General features: G+C 48.1%; 1 long non-coding RNA gene across 2 annotated transcripts in view; it reads right to left on the bottom strand.

Annotated features, from left to right (window-relative positions):
- LOC149746813 (uncharacterized) overlaps positions 1 to 17,166 on the bottom strand; it is a 183,389-nt gene that overhangs the window by 99,537 nt on the left and 66,686 nt on the right. The window contains exon 2 of one of the 2 annotated variants that reach the window (XR_016388630.1): positions 16,942 to 17,042. This is a non-coding gene — a long non-coding RNA (uncharacterized LOC149746813). Of the gene's footprint in view, positions 1 to 212; positions 17,043 to 17,166 lie in introns of those variants that run through there. The other variant, XR_016388629.1, reaches the window with a different exon arrangement.

Consider the following 17,166-nt stretch of genomic DNA (forward strand, 5'->3'; position numbering starts at 1 on the left):
AATAATAAGTGGAATTTCACACATATTATAGTAATTGTGAAGCATCCAATTTACATAGAAATAATGTGAAAGAATTCTGACCACGGTGTTTTAAGTGAATCATTACATGCATTGCTGATACACTTAGAAGCTGCAATATGCCAGGTATGTTTCTTTTAGCATAATAAGTCCTGTAATGGAGCCTTTAAAAGCTTAAAATGTATAGTTAGATTAACCTTTCTGTTTTAAGGGTTTTTTTCCCCTCAAAAAAAAAAAAAAAAAAAAAAGCCAAAAGAGAGAAATACAGAATCATTAAAAAGCCAATTAAAGCAATACCCCTTTCTTTTCTCCATCCAACGACTTCATTGAGGCTTTTTCTCCACTAATCGTTTTATTTAGTAATTTAGATTTTCGGTAAAATTTGGTTATTTTTTCCTCCTAAACAAGGATCCGAGATTTCAGTCAAATTCTTGGACGAAGTACCATGGTGATTCTGAAGGAGGTTGTATCTTAGAAGTTAAGGCAGATTTCTCTAACTAGAGAGGAAGGTGTACTCAGACAAATTCTAGATTTTAAAAAAAAAAAATTGTGGGGCTTCCCTGGTGGTCCAATGGTTAGGACTCTGCACTTCCACTGCAGGGGGCACGGGTTTGATCCCTGGTCAGGGAACTAAGATCCCGCATGCAGCACAGCACTGCCAAAAAACAAATACATAAAAATTTTAAAATATTCTGATCTCCAAAGCCAAATAATCTGGCTTTTCTCATCCTTACAAGAGATTATTAGAAATGTTGTTCTTGCTTTTTTCTTCCCCAAATTAGCTTTTAATGGACTTGATATTTTATTCCAGCAAGAAGGCATTTCTGCTTTGCCTTATTAGGTTATGTGATTTAGTAGATAAATCAATTATTAAGAAAAATGAGCAAAAAATCCTAGACCAGTTTTTTCATTGATTTGGAGGAGGGAGGGTGCATAAGTCTTTGGGTATCTTTGAGAGAGGTGCTCTGTGTGCAACCGTCTCGTCAAAATCTTCCTTCCTTTTCAATGATCCATGATCCTTTAAGTCCTTTGCTGTTTCCATTGCATCTAGACCTGGGTTTCTCACTACTGATATTTTGGTCCAGATCATTCTTTGCTGCATGGGGCTGTCCTGCGGGCTGTAACATCCTTAGCAGCATCCCTGGTCTCTCTCCACCAGATGCCAGGGTTGCCATCCTCTCCTCGTAGTAGCGACAATCAAAAATTCCTCCAAACCATGCCAAATTGCCCCCTGGGGGGAACACCCACCCCCCCAAGTTGAAAACCATTGAGAATCACTGTTCCAGATCTTGGGGACAGGAAGAATAATAAAGCTCTTCACTCTCTTTCCCCCAACCAGTGACTAAATATAGTAAATTCAAGCCCATAGTCTAAACACTCAAAATTCCCTAGGGTTTCTCACGATTTCTTTTTTTTTTTCTTTTCTTTTTTTAAAAGAGGAATCTTGAAGCTACACTAAACTGAAAACATCAGACATAAAGAATTGGATACAAATGGTTGATAAGTAAATTTCTGATTTTCTGAAGCACTCTTTTTCTGATTATCTTTAGCACTTTAAGATACAAAGGGCATTTGTCCCTTTTCTCATTTCATGTCCTAAGGTCCAGAAGAAAGAGAAAAGCACAAATAGCAGAGAAGGGTCATAGGACCATCTGTCTACTTTGGCAGGCCACACAGACAACAACCGACATTCACTGGTACCAAGATCTTATGGACACTTCATGATGTCTTGAGAAGAAACACAGTATGAAGAATATAAGCCCGGGCTTCCCTGGTGGCGCAGTGGTTGAGAGTCCGCCTGCCGATGCAGGGGACACGGGTTCGTGCCCCGGTCCGGGAGGATCCCACATGCCGCGGAGCGGCTGGGCCCGTGAGCCATGGCCGCTGAGCCTGCGCGTCCGTAGCCTGTGCTCCGCAACGGGAGAGGCCACAGCAGTGAGAGGCCCGCGTACCGCAAAAAAAAAAAAGAATATAAGCCCAACAGTAATGTTTTAATTCATGCATTTAATCTTACGGTTTTCCAAGTGTTTTCTAGCACATCATGTCACTTAATTTTCATAAAGCTGTCCATACATTGAGATCATCAGTAAAATTAAAGGTTGTCTGTCCATTCATCCATCATTCACCCATCCATCCACTCACCCACCTACCCATCCATCCACCCATCTACTCATCCACCTATCCATTTATTAAATATTTATTAAGTCTTTTCCTTGTACTGTGCACCCTGAGAAAACTATTTACTGGGCATTGTGGGGGAAAAGAGTGAATCAGACATGACTCTTACATGCGGCTCACAATTTAAAAATAGAGAAAAAACCTCAAAGAGACAAATTTACCTCCCCATTGTTTCCATCTGCTGGCAAGGTATGCTCAGTGAATTAATGAGCAATAAATAGGTATTTCACATGTGCACACACACATACACACACACATTTCAGATTCAGAAAACAATTCCTTCGCATTTAATAGGATGGTGTCACATTAATAAATATGACAGTGGAGCATAGGTTGCACATATTAGCTCCTGTGCTTTTGGACATATTTTGAAAGAATAGCATTTGTTATATAAATTATATAGAGCATTACACATTTTTAATATGTGTATGTGTAAATAATGCGTATGATAGAGTCACATACATATAAGGCTATTTGAATTACGTGTTTCACGTCGTTTCTACCCCCTACCCTGCAACACTGAGGTCAGCCTCCCAATGCCAGAAGCCACGTCCTGCTCATCTCTGTGTTCCCAACATTTGTGTCCAGAACATCCTTCTACAAACGTTTGATAAGTCAGCGAATGACTGAACGCCAGGCACTGTGGCAAGGGCTGGAGGTGAGTAATCCAAGACCCAGTCCTTGCTTTCAAGGAACACCTTATCCAGCTGGAGATACAACCTAGACGGTACAATTAAGGTCGAGGAGTGACCCAAACAAAGGAGGGAGTGGTCAGCTGTGCCAGGTGGTTGGACAGAGATTAGGGGAGGTACCGAAGGGGAGGTGAGCTTGTGCTTTTCCCCCGTAAGGACAGCAGACTGATTCACGCTCTGAATCCCCACCAAAAAGATAGTTCAGGATTTCTTTTAAAGGTATAAACCCACAAGGAGAGGAAGGAAAGGAGAGGTGAGAGCAGTAACACAGTCCTGGGAGCTGGAAGGTAGATGGATGATTGGAACTGAGGTGAAAGATTTGGGAAAGCCGCACTTCAGCCAGGGTGGGTGGTTGAAGAGTAACCAACATTATAGGACAGAACCTCCCAGGAAACTGAAAGCTGTGAATCAAACAGGGATAAAAACAGGCAGATTGGGACTTCCCTAGTGGTGCAGTGGTTAAGAATCCGCCTGCCAGTGCAGCGGAAATGGGTTTGAGCCCTGGTCCGGGAAGATCCCACATGCTGTGGAGCAACTAAGCCCGTGCGCCACAACTACTGAGCCTGCGTGTCACAACTACTGAAGCCCGTGCGCCTAGAGCCCGTGCTCCACAACGAGAGAAGCCACTGCAATGAGAATCCTGCGCACCACAATGAAGACCCAACTGATAAATAAATAAATAATTTTTAAAAAAATATTTAAAAAAACAGGCAGATTGGTTGAAAGTTTCCTTTAGAAGGGGACAGGCTGGGGGGAAACCATATCCTCTGGAGCGAGCAAAGCAGGAGACCGCAGTACAGCTGTATGTAGGGAAGCCATGCTCAAGACAGGGAAATAAGCAAACATTGACACCCCCAGCTCCCACCCCTGTAGGGTCTCAGAAGGCGAGCTGTCCAGCCTTCTACAGTCGAGACAGGAGGGTAGGCCACATGAGTGGGCAACAAAAATAGACCTAGACTAGAGATACTAATATTAACATTTCCCAACTTAAAGGCACAGTTCCCTCCTGAATTCAAGGCATAGTTCCCTCCCTACACTGAATCCCATAATTATCCACCCCGCCCCACACACACCTGCAGCTTCCGATCGGCCTTCAGTGCCTTCGTCTTAAATATGACCCAGAGCCGAGGATTATCAGACATATGTGCAGAGGATCTGATGTGAGATACAGAGATTAAAACCATTGGACAAGCAGGAAAGCATTCATTTCCATAAATCAAAGACCATACAAGAAGAAGCAAACTTTATAGAAACTTTAATATCTTTAGAGAGGTAAGAAAAGATATTCCATTGACAAAATAAGAACAGCAAAGTTATACAAAGGGGATCATTCAGAGCACAAAAACTGAAATTAAATATATGGTGTCAGAAATGAAGAGCTCGTAAGACGGGATTATCAAATGCAATAAGCCTTCCAGAAAGTAGAGTGAACACGCAATGAAACAAAATAGGAAGGAAAGAACTGAACATTACAGCATCAGTCCAGGAGGCCCGTGTCCAAAGAGAAGGAGCTTTAGAAAGAGGTAACAAAGAAAACAGAGAGGAGGGAATCACCCAGCAAATAATTACAGGAAATTCCCAGGGCATGAGTCTCCAAATCGCAGAAGCCCACCAGGTACCCAGGACAATGGATGAGAAAGGCCTGTGTCCCAGGGCAGCATCACGGAGTTCCAGAACAGAGCAGAGGAGGAACAAGGGTCAGAGCAACATCAGCTTTCTCAACAGCAACCAAGGAAGCTGGACCACAGTAGACACACGCCTTCAGAATCCTGGATGAAAACTATTTCCAGCCGGGATGCCTACATCAAGCCAAAACCTCAAATCAAAAATGAGTATAAATAAAGATTCTTTGCAGACATACAAGTTGTAAAAAATTTACCTCTCACATACACTTTATCAGAAATCTACTGCAGGAAGTGCTCCAACAAAAAGAGGGAGTGAATCAGGAGAGAGGAAAACAAGAGGCCCAGGAAACAAGGGATTCAGCATGAGAGGAAGGCAAAGGGAACCTCCAGATGATGACAAGGTGGCATCCCAGGGGGTCCTGTGCCACAGGAGAAACTGGAAACAAGTCCAGATTAGGAGAGGTTAGAGCCTCAACAAGAGATTCTCCAACAGGATGAAAATGATGAAATATCGGGCATACCTGCGAGAATTGAGGGATTTGGATAATTAGGAAGAATTTGGGTTGTAAAAAGACAGTTGTTAACTCGTGCAGGAAGGGAAAAGTAATCATGATGCACTGCATTTCTCAACTTTGAATGAAATTTACATAGTTATAGTAAGGTAAAAACATCTAAAATAAATTTGTACTATAACACTGAGAGGATACCATATGCTGAAGGAAGGCTAATTCACTTTTTCACTGTAGGAACTCAACAAATAAATGTCTAAAATTGAAATCTCAGGAAGTGGCAATCTAAGTAAGCACTTTTACTGAGAAATGTGGAGATAAATACCGAAACAACCAGAGAAGGGTTGAAAGTGGCTGTCTCCGAGGAGAGATAAATGGGGACAAGAGACCTCTGAGCTTTGTGCACATACTGGAGGATGACTTAGCTTTTAACTGTATGTGTGTTTAATATTTGATAAAAAAAATAAAGCTAAAATAAAAGTAAACAATTCACGGGAGTTCACCAAGGGGGCAAGAGGAGAAAACTATGTTCTCTTCAAGGACACAGAGATAAGGAACAAGGTGGCACGTCCAGGAGACTTCACGTGGTTCGGTGGGAACAGGCATGATGTGCACAGGTCAGGAAGAGAGGGGTGAGGGGGGTGGGCTGAGGGGCAGGGATGGAGAAAGTGATAGAGGCCTGATTCCAGAGCGTCTCGCGTTCTACATAAGGGATTTGGACTCACGCAGTAAGCACTGGAAGATGACTGTACGTGTAGCCACACCACAATCTGAAGCACTGTTTACCAGAATCGCTCTGTGGGTAACGCGGTGCAGGGGTGGAGGACAGTCCACACAAGGGGCAGGGTCAGCTGGGAGGCTGCTGTGGTAGTTCTGGCGGCAGGTGGCCAAGAGAAGATGTAGGAGCTATCGAGGAAGAATACATTGAATTGAGCGTCCGTCTTGATTGAGATTTGGGCTGGGTATAGAAATCCTAGCTGGAAACCAAACTGACACAAACCCAGGAAGACTACAAGCTCCATGAGGGCAGGGCTCCATCTGCCCTGTTTAGCACCGTGTCAGCAGGTACAGCAGAACATGAAAGAAGTGACTTGCACCTCCCAAGCTCTCTGTCCCCTTTCTGGTTGGCTGGGGTGTAGACCATGCCCCGGGCCTTAGAAACAACATGTGGAGGACAGTGGAGCCCAAGACAGAAAGGGCCTGAATCCTTGACTCCCCACCTGGAGAGCTGCCCCACCAGGAATAAACCGTTACTGTGTTAATCCTGACATTTGGTGGCTTCTCTGGTTGAGCAATTTAGTTGCCTTAGCTACTGCTGCTGCAAACCTGGGGGCTAGCTGTTGCCTGTGTGAGATGCAGACCTTGGGAGTTCGCTTCTCCCCACCTACGTACTCCCCGCTCTAAGCAGTTGGTTCATCTCAGTAGAAAATACTACTTCCAATCGGCACTCTCATTGATTGACGCCGTATGGCCAGAGTGGCAGCAGGAGAACGTGCAGTTAAGGGAGAAGCTTGTAGATTCAGGACTGGAAGCAGTCGGAGGGGAGCTGAGCACAGCTCTGACGGAGGTGCTGGGGAGCAACGGCAAGAAGTAAGGACAGAGTGGGTGTGCGCTCACCACCCTCACCTCCTGCGTCCGGCCCCCCACCCGCCCAGCCTACGTCGCAGGGCAGCAGCCAGTCCCGGGGGGACCCTTATGCTCACTGGACTGAAGCAACAGCCTGGAAGGAACATTTATCAAGTGTTCTGGGTTGGCTAGCGTCCCTCCCAGTACCTGTGAGCACGATCTCATTCGGAGACAGGGTTGATGCCAACGTGATTAGTTAAGATGAGGTCACCCTGGAGGAGGACGGGCTCCTGATCCAGTGTGGCTGCTGCCCTTATGAGGAGAGGAGGCCAGACACACAGAGAGGCCGTGTGGAGACAGAGGCAGGGACGGAGCCCAGGACACCAAGGATCGTCGGCAGCACAGAAGCTGGAGAAGAGAGGAAGGAGCCCCCGGCTGACGCGCGGCTCTGGGCCTCCAGGCTCCAGGCTGCGGCACACCTCCCTGCCATGGGAGTCCCCGTCAGTGGTCACTGTCACAGCACCCCCGGGAAATGGATACAGGGAGGAATCAGAAAAGGGCTCGTGGGAGTCGGCCGGCACTAAGGGACCAGCCCCACTGCCCCGAGACACAGAGAAAAGGCGGCCGAGAGCAGGTGGCCTCACCTGCTAGCAGGCAGGCCGGCCCCCAGCTGGGAGAGGCAACTCTGACCGCGGGTGGGCGGGGAGAGAGGACACCACGCCCCGCCCAGCAAGGCCCCCCTACTGGGCCCCCCCCCACAAAGAGGGAGGGCGAGGGGTTTTCCAAAGTCAGCTGTCCCTCCCAGCCTGAAGGATTTCCTCGCTGGTCTGGTGGACCTCAGCCGTGGGCACCCGCCCCCTGGCGAGCCCTGGGCCCTCATCCTATAAGCTGGTGTCCTGGCACCAGGCGGCAGACACAGTGGGCGCCCCGACTGATGACGTGTGGCCAGGCGTTCTCGTTTACCCTAGAACTGGTTTACTCTGGAACCCTCCAGCTCTAACCAGACCCCAGCAGCACACGAGGCAGAAGGGCCTTTGTTTTCAGCTCTCGGTTCCCAGGCCAGTAGCTGAGCCAAGTGCATACCTTTTTCCCATAAAAGTGCGCTGCCCCCCTCAGCAGCCTCAACCTGGCTACTTGGGGATCTGGCTTTCCCACACCCTTGAGTCTCAAGTTCCTGTAATTTCCTGTGACCCCTGACCTCTGACTTGTTCCTTTAGTTCATCCATCACACTGGGCTCTTCTGAAGCTTTGGGCTCCAGAGTCAGGTGCAGCCATGGGTCAGAACTAATCTGTTCTGGAAAAGGCCACTCTGCGCCGATGCATATACACTCAGACACGTTTTAAAACTTACACGTATTTATCTCCATTTTTCATACGATGGGACTGACTGAGCAGAACAGGTGAACTCTCCGCTAACAGGGCCTGAACTCCCCCAGGCCCTCATCCATCCTCTGGCCTCTGAGTCAGCACTGCGCCTCACATGCTCCTAAGTGTTTGCCCGGTGGAAATGAACCTTCGAATCACTGGCAGCCGCTGCTAATCTCATCAGCTCATTAACTGGCTTTAAAGACGTGAATTGCTTCCGAGGGGAGAACCCAAGGCGGGACCTGTCTGAACCCATGGGCAGGGCCGAGGGGGAAGAGCGGGCAACACACACCCTCCTCCCCCAGCCAAACTGGTCAGCCTGCACCCACGGCATCCAGGCCTCAGCTCTGGGTGGGAGGACACCCCAGGCTGCTGGGGGCTGCCGCGTCCGGCAGGTGGGCGCCTCCCTGAGCCCCCATCCCTGGCCAGCTCTGCAGAGTGCCGAGTCAACCACGGAGCCCCCAGCAGCTGTCAGCAACACGCCTCACCTCCATCCTGCTCACCGCCTCACCTGCAGCCGGCGTCATCCTGGGAGACACGTGGCCCCAAGCCGTAGGCTTCTGGTCCAGCTGTGCCCTGGCGGAGCTGTGAGCCTCAGCTGGCGGGAGGGAGGCTACCAGAAAGTCAGCAATGTCATCTTCCCGCCATTTTCAGGAAGATCACATGGTCGAGTTCATCAACTCATCAGGGTCATTCTCCTCCTCAGGGTCAAGACAGCTGTGTCCGTTCGGGTTTGCTACATAACAACCCATCCCCAAAACTTAGTGGCTGAGAAGAACCTATTATTTTCCATAATGCGGGTGGGCTGCGGGGTCTGGGCTGGCCTGCCCTGGGGTCCCTCACGTGGCCGTGTCCAGCCGGAGGGCTGACCAGACTCATCGCATCTGGTGGTTGGCAATGGCTGTCGGCTGAGCTGCCTCAGCTCTCGTCCTCGCAGTGACGCGTCCTCTAGCAGGCCAGACCGCCTCCTCACAGGGGCCTCGGGCGGTACATCAGGAGGATGAAGGCAGAAGCTGAGAGGCTGGACTTCCCTGGTGGCGTAGTGGTTAAGAGTCCACCTGCCACTGCAGGGGACACAGGTTCGAGCCCTGGTCCGGGAAGATCCCACATGCCGCGGAGCAACGAAGCCCATGCGCCACAACTACGGAGCCTGTGCTCTAGAGCCTGTGAGCCACAACTACTGAGCCCCCGAGCCACAACTACGGAGTCTGCGCTCTAGAGCCCGCGAGCCACAACTACTGAAGCCTGCGTGCCTAGAGCCCGTGCTCCGCAACAAGAGAAGCCACCGCCATGAGAAGCCCACACACCGTAACGAAGAGCAGCCCCCGCTCGCCGCAACTAGAGAAAGCCCACGTGCAGCAATGAAGACCCAACGCAGTCAAAAATAAATAAATTAAATAAATAAAAATAAATAAATAAAACCAAGTCTGTTTAAAAAAAAAAAAAGAAGCTGCGAGGCCTCTTAGGGCATAGCCCCAGAAGCTGTGATTTGTCATGTCCACTACATTTTCCCTGTCAAAGGAGGTCATGAGCCAGCCGAGAAGCCAAGGTAGGGAAATAGCCCCTACCTCCTGATGAGGAGATTGGCCAAATTTCACTGCAACAGGGCATGCGTGACCAAATGCAAGGGAACTGGGGCCGTGCTCTGCAACCCACCACAGGATAAATTGGGCTCAGCGCCATTTCTCTGATTCTCCAAACTTTAGCTCACCCCTCACCGAGCCCCCAGCATGTGCACGCGGGCGTCTGCTGCTGGGGACGTGGACACGCCTACGGCTGCACTCCCTGCCTCCAGTGCCTTACAGTGGCTGGGTGGCAGGTGCGGTTCAGGAGCAACACCACAGACAAGCCGGCGCCACGAGAGCACAGGGAGAGCTGCTGGCGGGGCCGGGGTGCTGCGAACGCTTCCTAGGGAAGACGGCGCTGAACTGAACCACGATGTCGAGCCCAGTTCGCGCTGGCGAAGGTGCAGCCCCCTGGGAGGGGGCCCAGCAGAAGCAAAAGCACCAAGACAGAAAAGAGTATTCACTGGGCAGTGACTGACCACCTGCTCTGCATGAGGCTCGGCAGAGTCGTACGGAAGGCACGGCGGAGAGGACAGGACTCTGTGCACAATGTTCCAGGCACCGTCGGAGTGGCCCAGGGATGCAAGGGGGAGCCGCGAATGGAAGCACAGATGCCCTCCCCTGCAACGGACGTCAGCGGGGCTTCTCACCGGGCCTCCTTTTCACGAGCCCCCCCGGCGGCCAAGACTGTCTCTCCTCTCACCCTGCTCACTGGGATCTTTTCTCTAAATCCAACCCTCCAGCGATTTCCTCAGAAACCCAGCCGAAAAGCGTGCCTGACCCCTCATCTTGGCTCTAGGTCTTTCTAACCTCAGCCGTCCATGCTAGGAGGTCCCCAAATGAACTCTTGGATGGACGTGGGGGAGTGAGGGTGCTCGGGAAGGGCCATGTCCAGCTGGCCACCAGGCCCGGTCACTCCTCCTGGGGCGGGTCGCGGTTTGTCCCTCCTTTGCCGTCTCTGCTTCTGCTTTTGGCTCAAGCCCTCATCTCCCACTTGCTCCTCTGTGGTCACCTCCTCCCGTCTGTCTGTCTGCACCTCACTACCCTGCCCTTCATCCCCTACACAGCAGCCAACGCGGTCTTCCTAAAGAAGAAAATCTCCTCCAAATGCCCCTGCTTTTCAACTTTAAATGGTTTCCTGTTGTCACAAGAACATACGGCATCCTGTTTGTCACATAACAGACACTTAGTAAATAACTGTTCCATACGTTAGCAGTTGGATGAGGAAAGAGAGTTGCTGGCCTTCCTGCCTGAAACTCAGATATTCATTGTCACACAGGGTGAGTGGCCTCCAAAAGGAGATGACATGACCCCAGATGGCGAGAAGCCAGAGGCTGGCAGGAGAAAGTTCCAGGCACGGGAAGCGTGCAGCCTGCGGGCACCAGAACGTCGTTATCACTCCACCACCAACACACCCGCCCTTTGAAATTGCTTACTGGTTGTAAGTGTTCCTTGCTGTTCTTCCGTCGTCTCTCCGAGTTCTCTGCCCAGCTTGTCAGAGCCTGAATCGCAGCTCGTGTGCTAAGGTTTGCCCTGAGTGCCGCGGGACAGGCAGGGCGCCTGGACCCTGGACTTGCGTGGCTCTGGCCGTGCGGGCCCCGCCCCAGGGGAGGCTGGACGGCAGGAGAATGGAGGACTGTGGCCGCGGCATCCCTGGGCCCTAAGCAGACTCCTTCTGGAGGGCAGTCCCACTCTGGTGGCAGGAGGGTCAGAGAGGGAAGGCACCCCTGCCCACAGCCTGGCTGGCTGTGTGGAGGTGGCACAGGGCACCCAGGGGCTCACGATGGCCCTGGCGGGAACTCTCGTGGCCAAGAAGCCAGAGGGCGGGTCCTTGCTTGTCCAACTCCGCACGCCGCCGCGCCGGGACCCCACTGCACGCTCCTGTCTGCACACCAAGGTGCGTGTCCTGCAGAGGGGCAGGGCCACCACGGCTTCCAGGGAACTTACTCTCTCCCAGAAACTGAAAGTCTCTACCTTCCAACTACTCACGTAAGTAGGAGCCGAGGAAACACAGAGGAGTCAGCACAGAGCCGTGCAAGAAGACTCCCCTTCTACGTAAGGCGAGTTGCTGTGAGAATTCACTGAGATTGCGAGTAAAGCATCTAGGACGGGCCAGGCACGCGGTAAGCAGTCCTCAAACCACAAGAGCAACAACTAAACAGAAACGGAGAAAAGCACAGGGTCCCCGCCAGACGTAAGTAAACAGGTCAAACCAGGGGCTGACATGAAGCACATGCTGGGACGAGAGCTCGTCTAAAGGATGTGGGGGACCCTCGTGTGCATCGCCCGTAGCTGACGGGGTCCATGTGTCCCAGGGACCAGGGGGAGGGCGCTCTGGGGGCCCTTCTGCCCACCACGCCGACTGACAGCACAAGTAGGGGTCCACCTCTGAGAAGCGACTCGGGCTGCCGTCTGTATCACCGCCGACTTGGTGAAAGCATCTCAACGATGTTCCCCTACAGCAGGCAGGAAAGGCAGGAGCCACGGGACCCGAGGAGCACGTCTCTGAGCAGCGAGCCAGGAAGCTTTCATTCTCACTCGCCGTGGTCCACGAGCAAGGCCAGGGGCTCTGCACCCCTCACACCCCGCCCCGCCCCACCCTGGGGTAGAGCAGCAGCTTGACAGGGGCCTGGTGAACCTCTGACCCAGCAGTGACAGCATCGTAGGATCCACGCGCCCGGAAGGGGGCCCGGGCACCGAGCCCGAGGACGGCCAGCCCCCGTCCTGGTGAACCGCACACATGACTGTCACCACAGCCACCAGCTCTGGGCACCTGCCACGTGCCAGCACTGTGCGAAATGCTCCGGGGAGAGCTGCTGATCTAGGGAGAACAGTGGACTTGGTGCCCAGGCTCGCGGTCACGCTCACCTCCAGCTTCCTGAAACCCTGCCATCAGGGCGTTCAGGGGCTTTCAACTACCAGGGACCTGTCCCAGTCCTAAACCAAGGGACAAACTCATCCTCTGGGAGCGTCAAGGATTTCCAGACTACGTAAGGCTCTGCTACTTCCCCTCTGCTACAGAAAAGGTTACACCACGTGTGATACTCATACTGTTTCCTTCACGTGGTTCTCAGCTAACAGAACAATAAGGACTGTCCCTGAACACCCAGTAAACCCTTCTTAGTGCTACTCATCCAGCCCCACCCACAGCCCTCTCTCTTTCTCACTGCCCTTTCGAGATACGGTCACACTCCACGCAAGAATACTAGAAAGACTAGAATAACTCTCTAAACACTTAGAGAAACAGAAATCACAAACAGATCCCCAGGACCAAGCGAGATTCAGAATGCCCTGTGCGTGGCTGACCTCACGAAACATCCTTCTAAAAGTTTTTCCTTTTGAATTAATTATGACAATTATGATGGTACCATGCATGTCAAGAAGACAAATAAAAGTCTGTAAATGTTTCCAATAGTCAAAAATACTGTTTTACAAGTCGGGAAGACATACGAACTGCCTTCTCCTGCATTGCAGATGGGGCCGGATCCTTGAGCAGCGTCTAGGGCAGGTCTCTGCAGCCACTTTGGGGCTGTGGTGACCAAAAGTGCAACACAGTTTGGAATGAAAAAAAACTGTATGAAAAAAACTGAATGAAAAAAAAACGTAGAAAGAAGGGGGAAGAAGAACTGTGTATTTCAGGGGGTGAATTTTTCATGCATAGTGTTAGAAAAGGGAAGAAAAATGGACTTTACTATTGAAAGTGTCCACAAATACATGCTTCTCTGTGTATTTACCGGAAGAACAGGTCACCTTTCTGCAGCCCAGACGCGCAACACCAGCCAGGCGTCCGCCAGCCCCTGGAGGAGGGGAAGTGCCGTGACAGTCCCAAAGGGGACAGGAAGCGGGGGCAAGACCTCCAGGCTCCTGGTCTCCCTTCTTTTTCTTTTTTTAATTTTTTGCCACGAACGTGCATCTTTTTATTTAATCCTCTAAACAGCCCTGTCGGGTAATTTTTTTTTTTTTACATCTTTATTGGAATATAATTGCTTTACAATGGTGTGTCAGTTTCTGCTTTATAACAAAGTGAATCAGTTATACATATACATATGTTCCCACATCTCTTCCCTCTTGCATCTCCCTCCCTCCCACCCTCCCTAGCCCACCCCCTCTAGGTGGTCACAAAGCACCGAGCTGATCTCCATGTGCTATGTGGCTGCTTCCCACTAGCTATCTATTTTATGTTTGGGAGTGTATATATGTCCATGCCGCTCTCTCGCTTTGTCACAGCTTACCCTTCCCCCTCCCCATATCCTCAAGTCTATTCTCTAGTACGTCTGTGTCTTTATTCCTGTCTTACCCCTAGGTTCTTCATGACATTTTTTTTTTCTTAAATTCCATATATATGTGTTAGCATACGGTATTTGTCTTTCTCTTTCTGACTTACTTCACTCTGTATGACAGACTCTAGGTCTATCCACCTCATTACAAATAGCTCAATTTCGTTTCTTTTTATGGCTGAGTAATATTCCATTGTATATATGTGCCACATCTTCTTTATCCATTCATCCGATGATGGACACTTAGGTTGTTTCCATCTCCGGGCTATTGTATATAGAGCTGCAATGAACATTTTGGTACATGACTCTTTTTGAATTATGGTTTTCTCAGGGTATATGCCCAGTAGTGGGATTGCTGGGTCTCCCTTCTTGATCAAGATGAGCAACGAGAAAAGAAAGCGGTAGGGAGTCTGTGGAGCTGTCCTCCCATAGCAGAGAAATCTGTCCCAGGCGGAGAGAAAGGCAGACAAACGGGCGGCCTCCACAGCGGAGAACCAAGTCCTCACAAGGGCTTTCTCTGTGCTCCCTGTAATGTTGCGTGAAACATACACTCCACGGGCACCAGGGAAAGGAAAACGGAGCGAAGACGAAGAACACCATCAAGGGCCCCAGGTAAGAATCAGGCAGGAACGCAAGGATTGGGGGCGGGGAATAGGGAGGGTCACAGAGAAACCAAGGTGAAGCAGCAGAATTTAAATCCTCATTAAAGCAAGAGCGAGCCCAACTGACACAACAGAAACTTCATTCACGGTTTGGAAGACAAGCTTGAGACACTTTCCTGAGTGCAAATTAAAGACCGAATAGATTTTAAAAGAGAAACAACATTATGTGCGCGAAGGGTAAAAACATGAAGCGTGCACCTTACGAGAACTGAAATTTCACAGAAGCTTATGAAGTATTTGGGGAAAAAAATAAAGGAAAGAGACATACTCCTACACATGCACTTGTGGATTACATTTCAAGCATAGAGAAAAATAATCCTACAAACTTTTAGGTGTTAAGGGTAAAAATACAGATAAATAAGCAAAGCGGAAGCTGTCCTCAGCGTCGTCACTGTGGCCCCAAAGGACAGGGACGCATGGGCCCCGCATTCCGTGGGCACACAGGGCTAAGCTAAGGAGGCCCACCCCACGCAAGTCGATTTCATGTGCAAAAAAGCAGCAAGACCATTTCTCAGGTACGAAGAATTCAGGAAGAAAACCACCTTCCCAATCTCCCTGAACAAGGTGTGTACGACACAGGGAGCCCAATGGGGACATGAACACAGAACTCAGCATGGGGACCTCCCGATATAACCACAGAATTAAATCTACACAACTGTAAATACGATTCTGAAATTAAAAGTAAAAATCAAAAGATCCTTGGAAAACAAAGTATTATAAATTATCATCTTCATTATCATTACCATCGGGCTTTAAAAATCCCAGATTCCATTAAAATGTTTAGAAATTATTTCAGGGGCGGGGAGGAGAGATAAGTTCCCCATCCTTCATAGCTGAGGGTTAATTTTTGACACTGATAATTAGAGGACAACAGATTGAACTCAGGTCTTAGAAACACTAACGGTAGCCACTAAAGAAAGAAAAAAAACCTAAGTTTCTATTTTTCGAACTGGTAGAGGTAAAAATATGTAATTTCTTTAGAGATAGAGAAATGAAGGAAATGCTGAGAATAAGAAATGCTTGACTTGGAAATTAAATGGTGATCAATGGGAACCAAACATTTAAAACCAAAAATTTTAAAACCTCACAAGGGATGTGAATTCAAAATAGAGGCTCCATACCCTATATTGTTTCAGTGATGCTTTGCACAGGCCAAAACTAGGATGGCCCTTGCATTCCTATTATTCACCAGTGTCTGGAAATTGGGGAAATTAGGAAGAGGCAAAATTATCATTATTTTCACATAGTAAGATTTTATCCTCCACCACTCCCTCAAAAATTAATAGTAAATTGCCAAGTAACGTAAACTTCAGTATCTACTTAGACAACTAGTGGAAAGACACATATGCAAAAATTAATATAATTCCTATATATTGGCAATAATTTAAAAAACTGCTCAGAATAACCATACAACAAAGAAGACAATAAAATAAATATGATGAAACATGTATCTTTATCAAACAAATATTTCCTGAGGGAACAGATATAAATAAAATATGAACCATATAATGTTCCTGGCAAGGAAAGCCATAACATGTATTATAAAAATGTCAATTACCCCCCAAATTATTTAATAAATTGAAAGAAATTCCAACAACATAGTTCTGCAAATTTTAACTAAATTATATTAAAGTTCATAAGAAAGTATAAGTGGGCAAGGAAAATAAAGATCATTAAAGAGGAAAATAATGAAGAGCTGAAGCACTGCTACATATTAAAACATAGTACATAAGACGACACAAATGCAAGTAGCATACAACCGCCATAGACGAAATAAACAGTCCAATGATATAGACAAAAAAGCAGAAATAGAACCAAATTATGTTTCTGTCCTTAATGTGATGTAAGGGTGCATTTTAAATCAGTGGGGAAAGAATTATTAAATAAAATCTTCCAAAATAATTGCTTCACTATTAGTAATAAAAAAATAAATGTTGACACTTGTACTCACATCATGCATCTAAATAAACTACAGAGTTACTGCAACAACAAAGCCAGAAAAGAACCAGAGAAGGAAAATTTTATATGCATAGCTATATGGTGTGAAGACAGACTTTGTAAACAGAGCATCAAAATAGAAACACTAAGGAAAATTTTGATAGATCTGACAACCTAAATTTTTCATATCCTTTCACTGTTAAAAAATGCACAAAGGCAAATGACAAATTGGGGGAAATATTTAGAACATATACAATACCCAAAAGTCTTTTAAATACCTCACTCAGTAAAAAGCACTTGCAAATCAATAGGAAAAAAACAGTATCTCCAAAGAAGAATAGACTATGGATACAAACAGGCAATTCAGAAAGGCAGACCAATAAACAGCCAGTCACCATATGAATACTCTATCCTCACTAATGACCAAAAGAATACAACTTAAAACTAGATACCATTGTTTCGTGGTCAAAAGGGCAAAGATTTAAAAAAATAATAACAATACTCAGACTGTCAAGTGTAGCTAGGAATCAGAAGTCATTCCCATACCTTATTGATGGGCGTGTCCATTTCTGGAGTGCAGATTTTCAAAGTGTCTCAGGTGCCTCATAAATGTTTAAGCCAGCAACTGTATTTCATGATTTTGTCCCCTAAGAAAAGAATCAGAAATAAACACTAAGATTTTGACCAAGGACTTAAATTGTAATTTTCTACATCAAACTTGGAGAATAAAAACCTAAATGTTCATCAAGAGGAAAATAGTTTCAAATAAGT

Source organism: Delphinapterus leucas, chromosome 18 (genome assembly GCF_059928025.1).
Source record: "Delphinapterus leucas isolate spDelLeu-1000000601 "Yukka" chromosome 18, BTC_Dleu_Yukka2, whole genome shotgun sequence".
In the NCBI taxonomy this organism is placed as follows: domain Eukaryota; kingdom Metazoa; phylum Chordata; class Mammalia; order Artiodactyla; family Monodontidae; genus Delphinapterus; species Delphinapterus leucas.